Source organism: Mastigoproctus giganteus, chromosome 13, assembly GCF_048544385.1.
Source record: "Mastigoproctus giganteus isolate SK-2022 chromosome 13, ASM4854438v1, whole genome shotgun sequence".
Taxonomy (NCBI): domain Eukaryota; kingdom Metazoa; phylum Arthropoda; class Arachnida; order Uropygi; family Thelyphonidae; genus Mastigoproctus; species Mastigoproctus giganteus.
The window spans coordinates 119,551,705-119,571,249 of NC_143587.1; the positions used below are offsets into that span (position 1 = coordinate 119,551,705).

The following is a 19,545-nucleotide window of genomic DNA, read 5'->3' on the forward strand; positions in this document are numbered from 1 at the left end:
GACCAAATTTAGGTGTGCTGAGCGCAAAACAACTAAGGCTATGAGACGTCACTATTTGGTGTTTGTAATTGCTTGTATTCTTCAGTCGGGTTTTATTTACTGAACAAAAAACAGTAGTTTCAGGGAGAAAAACCACGCAACTCTCATCTGAGTCCGACTAACTCAACCACGTTGAAAAATTCCCCTCGTCATTGACGGCGTTCGAACTCATACCTTTCAAGGCGGCACGGGGAAGAGAAGATGGAGATTATATCCACCGTTGTAGTACAACGATGGTAAAGAACCACTCCCATTAACTGAGTACTTCGAAGAGTTGTTGGCAAAGAAAATCGCTGCTATTTATGACAGAAAATTATCAATATCGAAAGAGTCCATCACCCGTTGACAAGGAATCTGTTACTACAGATGCTCGCTGAATAATTATCTATAAAACAGAAAAAAATATTAAGAAGACAATTTTGAATAGGGATAAATACAACTCCAAAAGGATATCATTTGGGATTGTCAGTGAGACGTACTCCATACGAGTGACAGATCAACCACCAGAGGCGCCACTTGTCCGCTACATCCGATTCGACGCGTTCTACCCAATTTTTTCATTAATATTTTCGATTTCTCAACCGCGTGCAGTTGGTGCTGCCATCTCTTAGGAATAAGCAACGACTCCGATAACACTCGTTTGTTTAGAGGATTCCTTCTAATCTGCAAGATTCTTAAACACATTTATAGTGAGACCCGTGCTTAAGAGAAGTCGTGGGTGTTCTTTAACTCTACCTGCTAACGAATGAGTCTAAATGAAAATACCATAATTGAGGAATGAACGTGGCCTAGAAATGTAGAACGCAGTCTCGATTTCTACTTCAGTAATAATGAAGGGATCACCAGAGACAATCGGGTTAAGACGAGGAGCAATCAGTTTTGGAAAATGTTTGACGCTCAGCAGTTCGTTAGAGTTTCAGTGAAAAAAGCTGCAATGAAGCACTTTGAAAAGAAAGAAAGAACAACTACTTTGTTTACATAAAAACAAGAGGTTAAAGGAACTTTAATAACGAAAGAGTCAAATTGCCTTCGCAGCACTACATGCGAGGAAGTAAAAAGAATCTCCTTCCCCAGGTGAGGCTTGAACTCACAACCTCGGCATTACCCACAAGTACTGTCTTATAAGTACCGCGCCCTGACCAATTGCGCCACTGGGGATGGTATAACAGTCCTTGCAGACACTCGATGATCACAGATGAATACACAGTTTCCCTACTTTGTGTGAAGTGTTGATTTAAAAATCGTATTTTGTCTCTGTAGGAATAAATGATCAAAATAACTTTTATACCAGGACATCTGAAAATCTGGAATGTCCACACGACAAGGAGACGGACCACACTAAATGTGAATCGTGGTGGGCTTTGCACACTACACTCATCGTCTGTCCTAGAGGCCAAAATCACGCACACACTGAAGGTAGTGCTGTACCAGTGGGTACCAGCAAAAAAATCCCATACACACACCGCCCCAGATTAAGGGCAGCAGCTAAAAAAAAAGAAAAACTTGTTTCCAAGAGACTATCATTTAAAAAAAAAAAGACTGGAGGGTAAGACTGTATAGGCAAGAAAAATACACTTCCACTTGAAGCATCTTTTTATCTAAACAATATTTTCCCTAAAAAATACAAACAGAAAAGAGAAGTAGCAGCACCATCAATGGAATGTAACGTAAGTTTAGCAATGACGTCACACTACCCAAATTAAAGCGATATTAAATCATACAGTGATATTAAATCATAATTAAAGCATACGGTGGCCCTGTGGCAACGTTGCCGGCTTGCTGAATAGTGATCGAGGTTCGATTCCAGCACTCTACCCTTATGGGAATTTTCCCAGAGGCATTCAGCTTGGCGGTCTCAAACCGTGGTCGTGAGGTTTTTCACCGGGATTGACTCCGGTTTTCCTCTTACAACAAACAAACCGCCCTTCGCAATAAGAGTACACGAAAATTTGATAGGGCGAGTAGACTGAAGTTTACTGTAGAGGAAGGAAGGTTAGTGGGACAGCCTCGCCACCATCATAAAACGGTGGGTCGCAGGCAGTCTGTTAACAGACATCTTCTGCTTCTTAAAAGAATGCAGTGGGGTTTAGCTGCAGCTATAATCGGAATAATTATGCTATTTGCACCGCTGCAAAGTTCATTGCAAAAAAAAAGTAGTTAATGTGCACAGAGTTTCATTTCAGGGGCGTTAGCAAACGTTAATAATTCACTATTACGCGAGAAAAGAGAAAATTTTCTGCGCATGTCAGCAAGCATAATATCCAGTGCTTCAGCTACAGCATATGGATAGCCCATATGATATATATTAAAATAATTGCTGGAATTCCATTGGTGTGATTTTAATGAAATATAGTAAGGGTCGACAAATCTTTCTTACAGAGCGAAATATAAAATTTCCTTAAAATCCATCCATCACTGGGAAGAGTTATTGCATGCAGATGGACAAAGAAATAATAATTGCAGGATCAGTCAGATTTTAATGATATTTGGAATGCTCAACAAATCTTTCTAAAAGGTCGAAACATAAATTTCATGAAAATCTGTCCTCAGAGTTGAGTTGTTACATGCTAGCGGAAGGGGGGGGGGGGACAGGCGTGGTATGTTATGCATACATGCAAACGTTCTTAAAAACGGGGACCATATTTTACAAATCAGGCAGTTAAGGTACGTATGCGTACTTTTATTTATTTTTGAAGTGAAAATAGTGTCTATAGATGCAACTAACAATGGAATGTAACGGAAATACCTTCCGTTACATATCTACACAACATTTGCAACGATGAAAATGTTGTGGTTAAATATTTGTAGTGTTGCAATCATACTTCGTGCAAGAAGTATTGTGACGTCACAATAATACTTCCATATGACTGTGCCACGTAGTCGCGATGTCACACTCATACTTCATGTAGTACACTGGTGTGCAAAACGTAAGGACCAGTCAGGTTTTCGCCTGTAGTTTCTCATAGGAGTGGCCTGGATATGGGAAAAGCATACCAAAGGAATCTCGTGAGGTACAGAAATGATGATGGAAACAAAACGGTACAGAGGGACTTTATTCAAAAATGGCAACATAGCACTGGCTGTCATGATACAGATGCATCACTGCCAAAGATGGAACAAAGGGAGGAGGTGGTTTTGGCCACCCCTAATGTCGATGAAGACTTTTTGCACCGCCTAACCATACTTATAACAATGTTGTTGATAAGTTCTTGCGGTAACATCGTTCATTCCTCTATCAGCGCCATCTTCAGCTGGTGAACATTTTCTGGTGCGTGTGGACATGCCGCTAGGCATCTCCCCGGAGCGTCCCATATGTGTTCGATGGGACGGACAGACCAATCCATGCGAACAATGTCCTCACTTTCCAAAAGCATATCAACAGCTGCAGTGCGATGGAGTGTAGCGTTATCATCTATAAACACGAACTCTGGGACAATGGCACCTCGGAACAGACGCACATGGGAAAGGATTACCTGAGTACAGTAATGTGCATCGGTTACAGTACCTCCTTCCAGTATCTGGAGTTGTGTATGTCCATCCAAGGTAACGCTTCCCCAGACGAGAACACCTCGACCGGCATAGCGATCCCTTTCAGTGATGTTTTCGGGGTGATGCCGTGTGCCAACCTCTCGCCAGATTAGTTGACGTCCAGAATCGCTGCTGAGACTGAATCTATTCTTATCAGTAAGGAGTACTTTACCCCATTGCGCTGCTGTCCAGTCCCTGTGTTCGATGCACCACTGTAAACAATGTCTCCGATGGGCAGGTGTTAAAGCGACACAGCGTACTGGCCATCGGGCAAACAGTCCACCTTTGTGGAGTCACCTGGCTACAGTAAACCGCGATATCCTGCGCAACTGGCTTTCAATGGATCCCGCTGTCTGGTGTCGGTCTCTCTTGGCTTGTAGGAGTATATAGCGGTCATCATTGGGCGCTGTTTCTCGTGGATGACCACCACTGGTCCTTCAAACAGTTGTACGTGTCGTTCTGAAGGCCGACCATGCACGTGAGACGATGCTATGGGCGATACCGAACTCTGCAGCCACACTCCTCGCACTTCGAACTTCCCAATTATTCGACCCCGGATAAAGTCATCCGATGTTGTCTACTGGCCATTTCGTTGTCTGTAGCACTGTATGAAATCGATCGAACGTCTCATCACGCTTCAAGTTTTTGCATGTGCACCAGCATTCTACTGAACGGTCACAGGCTGTTTCGTTTGATTTTGTGGTTGCAACCTTTAGAAATAGTGTTGGTCCTTACGTTTTGCACACCAGTGTAGTAACTGTAGGAAGTATGATTTTGATGTTATAGTATTCTACAAATGGATTTCCCAAACCAAGGCTGTTTTCACGTAAAACATCTTTCGTGCATACAGGATACACACTTTAATTTTTTTTTTTGTATCTTAGAGAGCTTACGTTCGTTCATCAGGAACAAGCTGAAAAAGACTGCTTCCGGAAGAAGACCCTACAGCAACAAGAATTGCTAGATATATTTTCATACAAAAATTGCTGAAAAGCTTCAAAGGCGAGCTTAGCTAATAGTGCAGATCCGAGGATCAAGGCCATGAGATTTTCAGTTCATTCATTTATTGAGAGTAAAAGGAACGAATATTCTGGTAACCTGTCCAGTAAGACTTGTATCGCATCCTGTTTGCCAAATGTTGATAAGTAAATCATATATTCTAGATTTTTCTTTTTTGATATTGGCCGAAATAACATATCTATAAACAGATCTAGATATGCATTGCTGTCTCGAAATAACTTTGACTTGAAAGTAGCAGTTCGGATTAGAAAGATGATAGAGGGCACTCTCCCACCAGACGGAGTCGAAAGCACCCTTGAAGTAACGGAAATGCCAATTCGCATTGGAGTTATTAATAGGTTGTGTCAAGGGAACAAGCCCATCTCGACATGTTTTATCTTTGGCACAATAAAATTAGTTCGGAGAGACCAGATCCAGTTGTTGAAAATGGTCAGTAATTCAAATAATGGCAAGCAGATGTTCGAGATTGGTAGGTAATGAAATAGGCCAATAAGCTCTTGGTTCGGAAACGGGTTTATCGAGCAATTTTCCAAAAATCCGTAAAAAAGACCTTCCAGAAGATATTTATTGAAAATAGTGGAAATAATTCCAAGAATATTAAGATAACTGCATTTCCCAAATGATCATGGCTAAGGACATTTTAAAGTATTTAATTTGCTCAAGACGGTGAGTAGAAAGAGAACTGTATCTATTTCTGAACGAAAGTAAAGATTATTTGTTTTGGGGAGTCCAATGATGGATCATCCTTGGGTGATAGAAAAATAAGTTGACAGTGGTTTCATGACAGTCAGCAATAGCAGAATTATAGATGTAGATATAAGAGTGAAGTCTAATTTTGTACAAACTTATGAGAAACTAGTAATTTTATTAATTTCTAGCAAGTGCCAGAAACTAGTAATTAGTACCTCCAGCAATTGCTAGTTAATTTTGTTACTTAGTTCTAGGCACTACTAATTAATTGTATAAAATTACCAGGGACGAACAATCAGCAAAGAGCCAGGACAGCACTCCAATGATCATCAAACTAGAAGACACACTCCAGAGCCTAACACCTTTTTTATTTCTTAATAAAAATAAAAACAGAAACAGCTAAGTTTTCTAGCCCTGCCTCGATAGCATCAGCAAATATTCTTTCATCCTGTCTATTTAATTGTATCTCATACCTGTAAAAGCAGTCTCTTCTGGCAAACAAGTACAGAATATGCTGAGAAAAATTCTACCTAATGAGCCTTGCATGATCTCTCTAAGACCAAATTGATTAACAAACTTTCATCATGCACTCCCTACAATCATGTTTTGGGCAGAATTGCAGACACTTTCTCATTTAATGTAAATTGTGTTTTTTTTTTTCACAACATTGCCCTATTTGTTAATTAAGTCCTCAGATCTACTCTTAATATCATTAGTTCCAATGTGTACAACAATAATATTCACCTTTCCTGCTGTTAACAGATAATATCTGCGCATCTGGTTTTTACTCAGGGCGGACATACCCTGGTCCTATTCCACAATATATTTCCCTGTCAATAACCAGCTAATTCTGTTTTGGCAATTGGTGAATGAGAATAATCTCTAGCACGGAGATTGACACTTGGAGCTTGATGGATCCCCATTTTAATTGCTACAAGGGCATACACTATTCTTCCAGCTTCAATAAGCATCCTTCAGAACTGTGAGTTTACTCTCTACATTGAACAAAGACATCCTCCTTGGCTGTATCATATCCCTTTCCAAGAAGATCCACAAATGGATGTGATTCATAGAACTGTCCCCTTCATTTCTTACCAAGCCACAACAGTCCTCTTATTTTGAACTCTTTGCTTTCCTGCTCTAGCTAAAAAAAAACACATGGAGCCACCTCACTATCACAGTTCAGGCCAATTATGAAAGCATCATGTATCCTCAAAGTTGTGGAGAAGACACTTCTCCATGGCTTTGAGGTTACAACCATGTTCTTCCATGTGATTCACCATTTATCCATTATGCACTGAAACGCAGGTTCACCAACTTGCTGGCAACCACAAAACCAATCTGGAGGCTCTACAAGATGGGGGGGGAGGAGATGGAAATTGTTTAACTAAATATCCAGTCCGCCTTCGATTGCATTGACATCCGCACCCCCTTCTTCAGCTATGGGAGGAGGGATACCAGCTCAAAGGCAATATCCTTGAATTCTTAGAGTCGCTTTTTATGACCAGGGTTCTTCACTTGACTGTGAATAAAAAATCCTTCTCTAGGAAAGTTAGTGTAGGTGTTCTCCAGGGCGGAGTCCTTTCTGGGTTGCTCTATACGGCTGTTATCCATACATTCCTGCTCCAGCAAACGGATTTTCTCAGCAACGCAGATGATTTGAAGCTCCTCTATCGGATCCATGAGACTGCTTCCGAAACCATCATCAACAGCCTAAAGAATCTTGTTACATATTAGCACAATTCTCTCTCTCTCTCTCTCTCTCTCTCTTAAGATTAATCCAAATAAATCTGCACAAATGGTGTTCTCACTCAAATTACACCCAACTCAACTAAATCTGACAATCCATGGAGCCTCCAGTAACCAAGCACAAAGATCTTGGGGTCATCTTCGACCCTAAGCTCAGCTTTAAACACCATATCGCAGATATTCAAAACAAGGTCTGTCGATCCAGATGGCTAGCGAAACAACGCCTTCATGTCACAGAGTCTGAGTACACCCTTCAATATATTTACCGGCATATTCAGCCAGTCATCACTTACTTACGGATCTGAAATCTGGGCGTCGGCAATGAAAACCAATCTAAAAACCATCTCATCTGATGAGTACTGGCTTCTTCGTTGGGTGCTGTTCAAGCACAAACTTCCACCCCTCACCCAAACTTCTAAACTACAGAAAAGTCTCAGAGCGGATCTTCACCCTCTGCTTACTCATCTTAATTAAAATGATAGCCGGTGAAATCAACAGGCCAAGCTTTTGGAGGATCCCCCCCCGCCCCAAACCCTTAAGGAAAGTCACAGTCCCATGGAGTGGAGGCCCAGGAAGGGCGACAGATTCCTGTCAATGGAGGTGCTCCAAAGTGAACAGGAGATGGATGCTACATGAAATTCATTGAGGACAAATCCTATAGAAGACGTAACATCAGAGAGCAGCTCTCGTCTTCAGCTGAGTGACTGTCATTGTTTTTCCTTGATCGGCATGTTGCCATTATACAAAAAAAACAAACTTTTTTCTCATTTCCCTATTTTTACCAGTTTTAGCTCCTTTTTATGTTAAACCCCTAGCATTGTTGCTGTTATGGGTATTACATCAGGCATCCACGTAAAATTTTCACCGATTGCAATAAAGATATTATATAGTCTGAGGCATGATTTTAGTTTAAATTCAGTTTAATTTGAGAATACTACAGTAAACTAATAGATACTGAAATGTATTAATAGCACAACTCTATTCACACGTCATGCAGCAAGATATATAAACAATAAAATTTGAATAAAAAAAATATATGAAAATAAAACTAACGATTTTTAAATCATCTGCATAGGAGGTGATGATGGTTTTTAATACATATGTATAATAAAAATTTACAATTAAATGAAATAAAGGCAGGAGGGGAACTGTAACTGTACATATTCTGTTCTTCATATGCACAACTTTCTTTGATGTGAACATCTATAGTAGCCCCTAACAATGGAATGTAAATACAGTTTAGTAACACGTGACTGGTGAGAAATGTGGTTTAAAATACCGAAATTAGAACGATAGCATATGGGGTCACGGTAGCCTTGTGGCAACGTTGCCGGCTTGCTGAATAGCTGATCGAGGTTCGATTCCAGCGCTACCCTTATGGGAATTTTCCCAGGGGCATTCAGCATTGAGTTTGGCGGTCTCAAACCGTGGTCGTGAGGTTTTTCACCGGGATTAACTCCGGTTTTCCCCTCACAACAGACAAACCGCCCTTCGCGACGAGGGTACACGAAAATTTGATAGGACTAGGGTCGCGTGTAGACTAAACTCCGCAGCATTTTCGCTGCGGACTTTCCTCTTGAGGGAAGGGGGTTAGTGGGGCAGCCGCGCCACCACCATCATAAGGTGGGCTGCGGGCAGTCTATTTAACAGAGATGGTCTGCATTCTTTAAAAGAATGCATGTCCAGCCTTAGCTGAAATCCATGGAATAATGTTCAGCAAAAATACCTGGGTTTTGCACCTGCTCCAAAATATAAATTCATGTCAAAGAAAAAAAGTACAGTTAATTTTTTTTTATTTATCCGCAAAGTGATGCATATTTCTTTTCCAACCTGATAAATGATTTAAAACATTCCAAATAAAGCTTTGTGAGACACAAATCAAAGAGAACGTAATATTCTGTAACTCTACTTGTTGGTACTAGATGGTGCCACAATCTATGTACAATTTTTTTTATTTACTCGAGGTAATTTGCTTTATTAAATCGATTATTATTTTGCAGGTTGAGGAAAGTCTCCCGTGCTTTCCGAAACAGATGGAATTTGAACAGAGGAACTGCTAGGCTTACTGTTTCCAGAAAGATAACAAGCACATTTCAATTTTTAGACTCATTGTAAGAGTACTGCGCTTCGTATTATATGATATACAGTACACATTCCGCCGACAGCTGCAAATTACTTATCCAACTGATGCGTGCAACTGCCACTAGATGGCAGAACCTCTGACGCACGCCAAAATGAGATCAAGCCTGCAGCATTGACAGGAATTTTCCAAGAGCTCCTGCCCGCCAAGCAGCCGATTGACATTCCAGACGACAAAACAAAGAACAGACAGAACGCAATAATTATGATTAGGAAAGAATGACAACAGCCCACTACAATTACTGCGACGCGTTCCTAACGTTCGCTGCAGGTTGATATTGTGAATGACGCGCTGACAGTTCGTGGACAAGTCACCAATACGACACAATACCTGGACCGATCGATATTCTTTCTCCTACTCAGAAAGCCACCACAAGGACACCACGTTATGCCAAAGATGCTTTTTGTCTCTATCGAGTTCCTTGTTGACCTCGCGCAGGAACTGATGGGAGGAGGAGCTTCCGGCGTTTCTGCATATTACGGAACTCCATTAAGGTGGTATTGCTGCGCAAACAATACCACCCGTAGCCACTGGAGACAGATTTGCACGTTCTGGATAAAGGATGTCATAATTTCAGGATATGCTGCAGCTGGAATATTACGTCATCGTTTCACTTAGAATCTGACGTCATTGGTTTACTAGAGGAATTCTTTTATGGAAGGTTTCAAAGACCTCTTGTTATTTCAATGTCGCGTGGTAAATCGTTGAAGATACGTAATTTATTTCTTGATATTTACCGATATCTTCTTATTCAAAGGAAAATGGAGGGTTTAATCTCTTCTCACTGCAACATACGACCCGTAATGTTTGTCATGCCTGTGAACGAGGGCATAAATTAATAATGCTCAATCGAAAGCTAGAATAATGATAACACTGCTGAGCATGCGCCAGTAATGACGTCATGGTACTGCGCAGTTCATTTCGTAATTTTAAAATGGCGTTAAGCAACAGATCTTCCCCGTGAACACCCTGTTTTATTGGGGTTTTAGCGAAAGAAAAAGAAAATCAAAATCGGCCAAACTTTACAAAATATTAGAAAATAGCGTGGAAGATTATCTTTCTGGTTAATTATTCAGGATTTTTTTGGTAAAATGTCCCGTGAAGTGTTTATCCGGCTCTCTTCCAATTTTCTAAACAGAAGACTGGCCGTGTGGTCATTATCAGTTTGTGTCGGGCCGGTTCTTAGGAAACTGGTTAGCTTGAGTTCGCAGTATACAAATGTAACAGCTAGTGATCAGCATTGAGGTGAAGTTTTGCACATGAGGAGTGACAATCTGCAGGTTTTCTTTCGACTACAATATCTGGCTACTCTATTAGGACCACAGAGGGTTGGGCTATACGGAAAAATCTATGAAAAAAATGTAATTGAAGACCAATACCTGTGATGTGACCAGACGTAATACACAACGGAACAATATGGTCAAAGTTGGTAATGCTGCTAAAAATCAACAACAGCAATAACACCAGCAAAGTTATCCCTCGGACAGGGGTACCTTCAAAACGGTAAAGGAAAAATCTACCTCACTAAATGAAGGGAGGAATGATTTGAAGGGGACTCATTGAAGCACGCACTGAAGTGTGCCTCGAGTCCTCTTCAAATGGAATTGAGATCAGAGATCGAGGCCAGCTCGATTTCTGATCTCAATTCCATTGAGCATCACTGAGACGAACTGGGAAAGCGTGCCAGTGAGCCCGATCCTCTGTCCACATCACTTCAGGAATCGAGGAAAGTTTTAATACATTAATGGTCCAATATGTCACCTTTCAGCTCCTTGTTGACTCCATGCCACGTTGTCAGCGCAGTGATTCGAACTAATGGTACTCCAGAATGCCTCGGAAAACTTCCTTTTTAGTGTAAGAAATCGTTGAGCCTCAAATCCACCAACCTTTTGCAATGTAACTCACCTTATTAAAATCTCCTGACAGATATGAAGACTTATGCAATAACTACTGATGTATGGGCTCCTTTATACCATCAAATTCTCTCCACGTTATATCAATAATAGCGATTTTTCTCTTTGAAAGGGAAAGTGCGTGGAGAAAACATTTATCGGTCGGATCTCGACAATTCTGGAACAAGTTCGTGGTTCCATCTATTTGTGATCAAAGACCACGCGCTTTCTGGTCTTCACATAATAAACTAAATTTTTTATGTTCTCCGGTGGATTTTTTTGTTTACTGGACGAAAAAACATTCAGCCACGTTGTGAAAAACACCCATAAAAGTTCCTCGTGTCATTGACGGGATTCGAACTCGAGTCTTTTCCATTCGATGTGGGTAGATGTGATTATACCAACTGTGCTACCCACGAAGGTTGTTTAGTTTAATGTGGCGGAATAAGTGAATTAAGGATCAATCTAATAATTCCAAAGAACGTTCCCTCTAATTTTTTTTTACACTGCTCTGAGCAGAAAATTTTTACAAGACCTGACATCTGCGCGGCACTTTAAAAGTTATGTAATATACATAATAAGAATATTTACAATGAAAACTGAAAAACTTCATATTTTGTATTTTATTTCTTAATTGAATGGTACAATAAAAATCGCGCAACAAAGAAAATTATTTCATGTTTCGAGAACTTTTTATCATCTGTCTTTATTAGAAATCCATTTGACTATAAACACGAGATTAATTTCGAACCCAGATGAAAGATAGGTCTTAAGCATCATCAGATCATCCAAATGTTCAACTTCCAGTCTGTTTCTAGATTTACATTTGATGGAATTCATGACACTGAATCCACGTTCGCATTCAGAACCAGTAGCTTGAAATGTTCCACAGATGTCGACAAGAATTGACAGTTCTTCAAATTCTTCGTTTCTGAGCATGTAGTTCAACATATCAGAGAACGACTTAATGCTTTCGTTTATTGTAATGGCAGCTAAATATATTTTTAATTAGTTGTTTAATATTCTCTTCTCCAAATTCAAAATTGGTTGCGTTTGCCATAGCAAATTGGGTCAAAAGCTTGCCATTCTCTTAATTCATCATCAGGAAATCTATTGTTCAAGTGATTACACACATGTTTAATGAATATAATAATAGGCGTAGTATCGACGTAAGAACTTACAGATGAAAGCAAATGTTTTACTTTGTCACTCCAATAAACAGTATGGCCAAGATACTGTGACCTTATCTTTTAAAAATAACCAATTGTTATTTTTTGTTTTTGATGCGAAGATGGTATTTCAGTTTATAAGCCATTCGTTCTTAAATCTTGCACAAGCTTTATTCTTCAACATTCTCCTTCAACCTAGCTTTTCTACGTCGTAAGGATACTAAAAATAATAATTATTATTTGGCAATACCAAACAAATTAATTATTAAGTGCAGCAACTACTGTCATACAAATAATTTTATAGAAACTAATTTTTACCTTGTTCTAACAATTTTAATAAAAATCAGAATTTTCGGTGCAGGATGCACGATTTCCACAGCTTCTACGTTATTATCATCCAGCTTTGTATGCATTCCTTGCGACTGTTGACGGTGCTTCCAGCAGAGTTTTGAGAGTGAGAGATGGAAAAACAAATGACAGAGAAAATGAAAAAAAAAACCCGAAAAACATAATGCTGCAGGAAATAAACATCGAGACCAAAAGAGAAAAGAAGTTGAAGAAGAAGGAAAAGAACTATTGAAATCTTGAAGAAACCTGAGTGTCCCGGTTGTATCGCCATATTTGTATGACCAACCAGTGAAAACAGAATCAACTACTCAGTGGTGTTTAACTACCGTTTCGTGCACTGCACACGCGACTGCTCTTGTTTTTTTGCATCCCAAACCCCTGAAAACGATTACGATTTACAGTTCCTGAAATTCAATAAAAGAGGAAGGCTCAAACCACAAATTCCTCCCTCAGGGTCGTTATTGGTATTTGCCCCTTTGCCGAGAAATACGAAAACATCTCGGGGCGCAGCTCTTAAGTGGCGAGTTTTGTTTCGTGGAGTGTTGGCGGCTTTTTCCGCCCACTTTCCGTACACTTCGCATCAACTCCTTGGAGAATGGAGAGCCGCTCGGAACAAGCGAGCTAAGAGAAATGCAATTTTGGGATAAATTCCATAAAATTCCCAAGACGCCACGAATGGTCGTTTGGAGAAACCAAGTTTCGGATAAATGTGTATCGAAGCGAGGAGGAATGCGTAATTTTATTGAACGAACCAACTGCCTTATCCCGGGGCTGTGTCATAGCAGAAATGACGTCCGCGGGGATTTGTTTGTTTGGAATTATCGTTTGCAGAAGCGCAATGAAGAAATACGGAGAAAATGAGAAAAATAGAAATTGGTTCGAGAACTGCTTTGTGTCGATCTTGTTCGTTGTACAAATGAAGTGCATCGTCCAGTTGATGGCCCTGTGCGTCGATTCAAAATCCACTTCAATGTGGCATTTTAAATGTGACATCGCTGCTATTAGTAGCTTGCAATTTTGAATTTTTGCTGTAATGTTCAAAAGATGTGGTCTTTCAGACAAGACTGAGGCGAGACAACGCTATTCGTGCTGACAGGAGTGAAGCACGCTTGTTTAAAATTTAAACAGAGTTAAAGCACCCAAATTTACTTCTAGCGAGCAGCAGTTTATTTCATTCGTGTACCTCTTTGAACATGTTTGTTCCGCCTTCTCGGAGAGCAGCTCCGTTGTAGTTGAATTTTATTTCATCTTGACCGCCTTTTAGGGAAGAAAGAGGACTAGAGTTAAGTTCATTTTCCACCGCTCTTCTTTGTCCCACGGGTAAAGCATGACACGCGTTTTGTCAGAGATATGAACGGCTTATTGCCTTAAGCAAAAAACTTCTTTATCTGTTATGTCTCGGAGAGATGTCGTTGGTATATCTGGCACTGATGCGAAGTGCTGTCGTAATAGACTTTGACTTTAAGCCCAGCTGCCATTCTAAATTATTTAGATTTTGCATTCCCACTGTAGGAGCTTTTAAGTCTTCTAACAACTGAAAGAGAAAGGTGAGCGGCGAGGCTCAGATGAGATTAAACTAGTGCTGCTTCGACTGGTTGTTCTTCGTTGTCAGTACGTCACCAATATTAAATTAAATATTGGACTTTAGAGACAAGTTAAGATTTAATACCATCGTTGACACAATACATGACCCTTGCAAGAATGGTCAAGATTTTATAACCGTTCAATCACTTAAAGCATTTAATGAGCGTGGTTTAACATTCGCGTGGTATTATGTAGCCCCTCTAAATTCAATGAACATGCTTATTCTCATCAGCAATATCGAGTTAAGGCGTAAGGGTGTCAGCTTGTAACAAAGAAGAAGGCATCCACCTGCAGATGAAGAAACTGTTCTCACTGGAAGAAAGAAGAATGTCGTGTTTAATGAAGTGGTCTTGTTCAGAACAAAAAGGAAGTTAATTTCTTTCTTCTTTGCTTAGTGAGCATCACTGCTATGATTTATGATTGGGAACTCTCTCTCTCTCTCTCTCTCTCTCTCTCTCTCTCTCTCTCTCTCTCTCTCTCTCTCTCTCTCTCTCCAGCAGTCTTTTTCTCAAATAAGCGGTCTTTGAATCTATTTTTCTTTCTCTCCTAGACAAGTTCGTTTCACCCATGAGTTAACCATACGCACGTTAATAGTTCTATTCACGTGATACAAGAAATTTCATCGTGGAACCCGATTACATGTATTGCCGTAATTCCGAATCTGATAGAGAAGAGCCTTTAAATAATAAGGGATTTCGTATTTGTATTGCAATGCATGTTTGTTTGTTTTGACGTTGGGTTTTTAGATGCATCAGCGACTTGCGCCATAGTGTTCTGTGGTCCATTTTCTGTTTACTAGACGAAAAGCCCGAGTTTCCGGAAGAAAAGAACTATACTTCCTCGTCTGAGACTGATTAACTCAGCTGCGTTGTAAAAAAGATCCATAAAATTCCCTCGCATCATTGATGGGATCCGAACTGAGGTCATTTGTACCCAGTGTGGGGAGGATGGTGACTATACCGACTATGCTACCCACGAGGGCGATGGACTAAAGCACAAAATGCAATTTAATCAAGTGATTAAGGGATAATCAAGGGTGTACCAAGAATTTAGATAAAAAAAAAGACATCAAAAGAAGCCCTTATTGTTTATGGTGGTCTTATGACTCATTAGCATATTTGGCCATATTGCACCAGTCTGGTATATCTGTAGAAACGAGGGTTCACGAGCGCCTGAAATGCCTCTTCAGTCTGGGCTATAGTGAACCCCGATTGAAGGAGAATTTATTCAATGGATACAACAGCAAAAGAAGAAGTATGAGATGTTCGAAACGAAATGTTAAACGGGATATTTTTTAAAAATGTTTAAAAAGAGAAATATGACAATAAATGACAACAGCTATAGTACAGTTGACTCGTGACTGCAATATGGACCCTCAATGGTATTTCCGTCAGTGGCGAAACTTCGCAGAAAACAAACTATGGCAGTATAAGATCTCCCCAGACACCGCTGAACCCGGAAGCGAAAAGGGAGAAAAAGCAATGCATGGCGTGAAGAGCGAAAAAGAGTCCACTGAAGACGAAGGTCATGGTCTCATGAATCGGTCTTTACACGATTCCGAAGCAACGGAAGAGTTCATTTATAGAGGAAACCACAGGAAACAATGGACCTCATCGCCTGTGTACCAATGGCAGGCTGAGGAAAAAGGAGTCTATAGCTTTATGGAGTTCAACTGAGCATGTCTGGGTCGAAATAGAAGAACGTCTTCGTGAATCGTCCCCCATCAACAAGCTCTGCAGTAATTGCAAGTTTCACTGGTTATGTAGCGCAACATTCCTTACACCTTAGTTTGTATATCAAAAATAAAGGTAATCCCTGTTGATTTCATAACCTCAGTTTGTGAAAGAAGCGAAAATTTTCTGTCTCCCAGCCACACTTCTTTTGAATTACGGTTATTACTAACATGACAGATCAGGAATCCGGATGAAAATTGGTCTAATCCGCCATTAGGATATGGTTCTAATCAAGTGATTAGCCAGTCCAAATACGGATATAATATAATTTTATTAACATATTCTGAGAAACTATTTTTCAGCAAATTAAACTAGCCGAAGTAAAAGAAAAACAAAAAAAAAAACAAAGAAACCACCGAGTAGAAAAATGGGGACCTCAAGGGGGAATTAATTTGTGAAAGAAGGGAAAATTTTCTGCTCGCCCGCCACTTCGTTTTGTCATCCACGTTTCTGGATTATGGTCATTACTACAAATTATTCAAATCTGTATTCAGCCACGTCGTACGAAGACAATTCCCAAAAGGCAATAAATTGTACGTTCCGTTATCTTTTAGGAAATAGATTCTTACTTTTTTTTTAGTAGATGTTCGCTCTCTGTGCGCTTTTAATTTCCTTCAGGTTTCACTTTACTCGCGGGTGATCTGCGATCAGAAAAGCGCACTTAATTAATTATGCTTGCCGTTTCTATGGCAACCTTGTTTGGTCTGTGCGAGTTGCTTTTTTTCATTCACCGATGTGTTTCTAATCCCCATCTTCATTTCAGCCCTTTTACAGAATTAGCAATTCTCATCGGCCACTTATTATCTTTTCCTTCTATCTCCATAACAACCATTCCTCCCCTTCCCCTCACGGACCTATTTATCAGACTGGAGTTACGAAGCAGATGAAATTTGGCGAGTTGTTTATGGTTTGGAAATAGTAAACCGTATGCAAATAGTTCTGAAACCCATTCCTATTGTCTTTCATTAAGTTTCGTTTGTGGCTCTGACTTTTCCCAATGAAAAAGTTGAAATAGAATGCAAGAAATAACTTAAAGGGGTCCATTCCTCAAGCAAACCAATCAAACGGTGATGATTAATTTATTAAGACAGCCGCGATGCATCCAAGGTATCTGTCCAAATTAATGTGCTGAACCGAACATTGACCAGACTTTCGTGCTGATGTGGCGAAAGACATAAACCATGCCTGTGGAGCAATTAGTCAGAGCGACCTGATTCTCTATTTAAATGTAAATACAAATTAGGAATTGTGTTAGTAGTGAGATGAAGCCTTTCGTAGTCAATTGGCAATTTCTGCGCTGCTGTAAGCGAAAACGTTCTGAGGTTAAAAAGGTCATTGAAGCAGAGTGACCCTCGACCTCATACTTTCCTCGGTTGGGCTTTTTTTCTGTTCTGTTCGTGAACAAATTCTTGCAAAACTGCAAGGATATATTAACCAGAAAGGAATTGTACTCAATACAAATACCACAAGCAGGGGCTTCTGTGTTCGCCTCTATACGCACTTTATGCAATTCTATCAAATCTTTTGTGGAAGAGATATTATGACTCAAATACATTTGGTTGAAAAAAGACATGCCTCATATCTCATGATTCATTTTCAATCAAGACTAGCACAAAATGGAAGGAGGCAGTCCCATATAATTCAGGTATTTAGCGGCAAGTATGATGACCACAAGATTCAAATAACAAGCTTTCTTGGCGCTTAAATGCTGATGATAAGTTTTAGCGGTAAGAAATATCATCCCTGTACAAGAACAGTTTCAGCGCATGGATAGTCTTTGAAGAGTTCCGCATTCCCTAATTCGTTTCCCCAAAGTATCCTAGATACATCACTTCATCGGATTCGAGTCAGGAAATCAGCATGAGTAGTTCATCTGAAGAACATCGTTACTTCAAAGGAATTCTTCGATACTGAGTCCTCTGTGAGAGAGCATTATAAATGGCTCCAGGAGTATGGCCGTTTCGCGCATAGACCTTAAAATTGCAGTTTCCTGTGTGAGGAGGGAAGGGGCTTTAGAAATTCATTCAGTCATCAATGGGATTCGAACCCAGACTTTTTCAGACGAGTAGCAGACTGCGATATATCATTTAGACTATGCTGCAATGGAAAGCGCAACCAGTTCAAGGTCTGTCAAGGGCTACAACATACCAGTATAACTGCTGCTTAGTTTTCGTATTCCTATAGTATCTCGCCGTTGAGTCCAAACAATTTATTTATTTATTCAATTGATTGCTAGTTACAATCGCCCCCTTGTACAGCACGCAAGCCAGAGGGAATAAAACAATTTACAATACAGAGAATAAATTTACATAAATATTTCCAGTTTAGTAAAAAAAAAGTCCATCGTGCTGGGTGTCTCCAAAGAGGAGTATCCACAGCATGTTCCAGTTAGTACTGATGTGACTCAGTTGTTTGTTGAAAGATAGTCGTTCTGTAGATCTTACTGGAGCATAATTTTTCACAGTTAACTTGGAACTGGTTCAGGATTTCCATTGCAATAAGCGGGAACATTCTATTAATACTTTCCAAGAAGATTAGGTTGGAGGGAAGTGGCTTGATTTAGAGACTGCATGATTGCCTCCGACTTCGTGGGTGCGAGATGATGCTAATACTTGGGTAGAGTTAAACCGAAAAACATCTCATTTACATTTTTCTGTTGTTTACAACTCGGTGTAGTAACAATTTCTCATTCTGTACTCTGTACAGAACATCCTAAATCCACGGGCATTTCATATCTTTGTCTAACAACTGCATTGTAATTAGGTTACCCTCTTTAGAGAATAGCAATGAAGTATGTACTACATCTTAATTTGTAAAGTTCAAGTAGGGTTAAATCCCTGCTGCATGTACAGTTTGTGAATTCTGCTCTAGAATCGTAGGAGAATTTTCCTAATAAATTCAGATGGCCAAAGGGGTCCCTAGGAATATTGAAAGCCACATTTAGTACGCATTTCATTAATAGGTGGGTCCGTGGGAATTCCTCTAGCTTTTAGTCGTGTAATTTAAAAACCCGGTGGGCGTGTATCGAATATGGGAATTTCGCCTTAGATACTTTTACAGGTGAACTTTTGAACTTTGTTAATATTAATTCATATCGAAAGATGAGTGATAATGGAAACTGCGAATAGAAACTTCCAATTACACCTCATAAGCAAACTCGCAGAAAGAATGAAAAGGTGTCCAAATACATTTGCGTTTAATAAATAGTAAAGTGAAGGTATTCAGAAAATTTAAGGAAATAAACTAAAGTTAAATTATTCATCTTTTTATAAATGCGACTTGTGAAGATTTTCTTTTGTAAAGAACGTTTTTTTCCACATTTGCTATGTGCGTGTTATTTATTTTTCACTTACATTGGACAGCTTTTGTTTGGCTTTTCAAGTTTTATATACAACTGTTAAAACTATTCTAAGACTGCGCATTCCTAACAGTTTTTAAATCGCCGAATTTGAAGTTTATTTCAATGATCAGCGCACATAAGTCCTTCAGTAGATGTCAGAAGCAGTTGTTCCATTCTCAGTTTAAAATACATCGAACAGACCTTTCGGTTCTCTTGATAAAGTCACAGTTGACATTGCAGCATAGAATCGACAGCATGTTCAACAAGCTATTGCACGCCTTCGGTATGTAACTTGTTTAACAAGTTGTGAATA

At 39.7% G+C, this 19,545-nt stretch overlaps 1 non-coding gene across 1 annotated transcript; it reads right to left on the bottom strand.

Moving 5' to 3' along the window:
- Nucleotides 1-1,105: 1,105 nt before the first annotated feature.
- On the bottom strand, nucleotides 1,106-1,197 carry TRNAI-UAU (transfer RNA isoleucine (anticodon UAU)). The gene is given in 2 exon segments: nucleotides 1,106-1,141; nucleotides 1,160-1,197. It is a non-coding gene; the product is annotated as a tRNA-Ile (tRNA).
- Nucleotides 1,198-19,545: the final 18,348 nt, after the last annotated feature.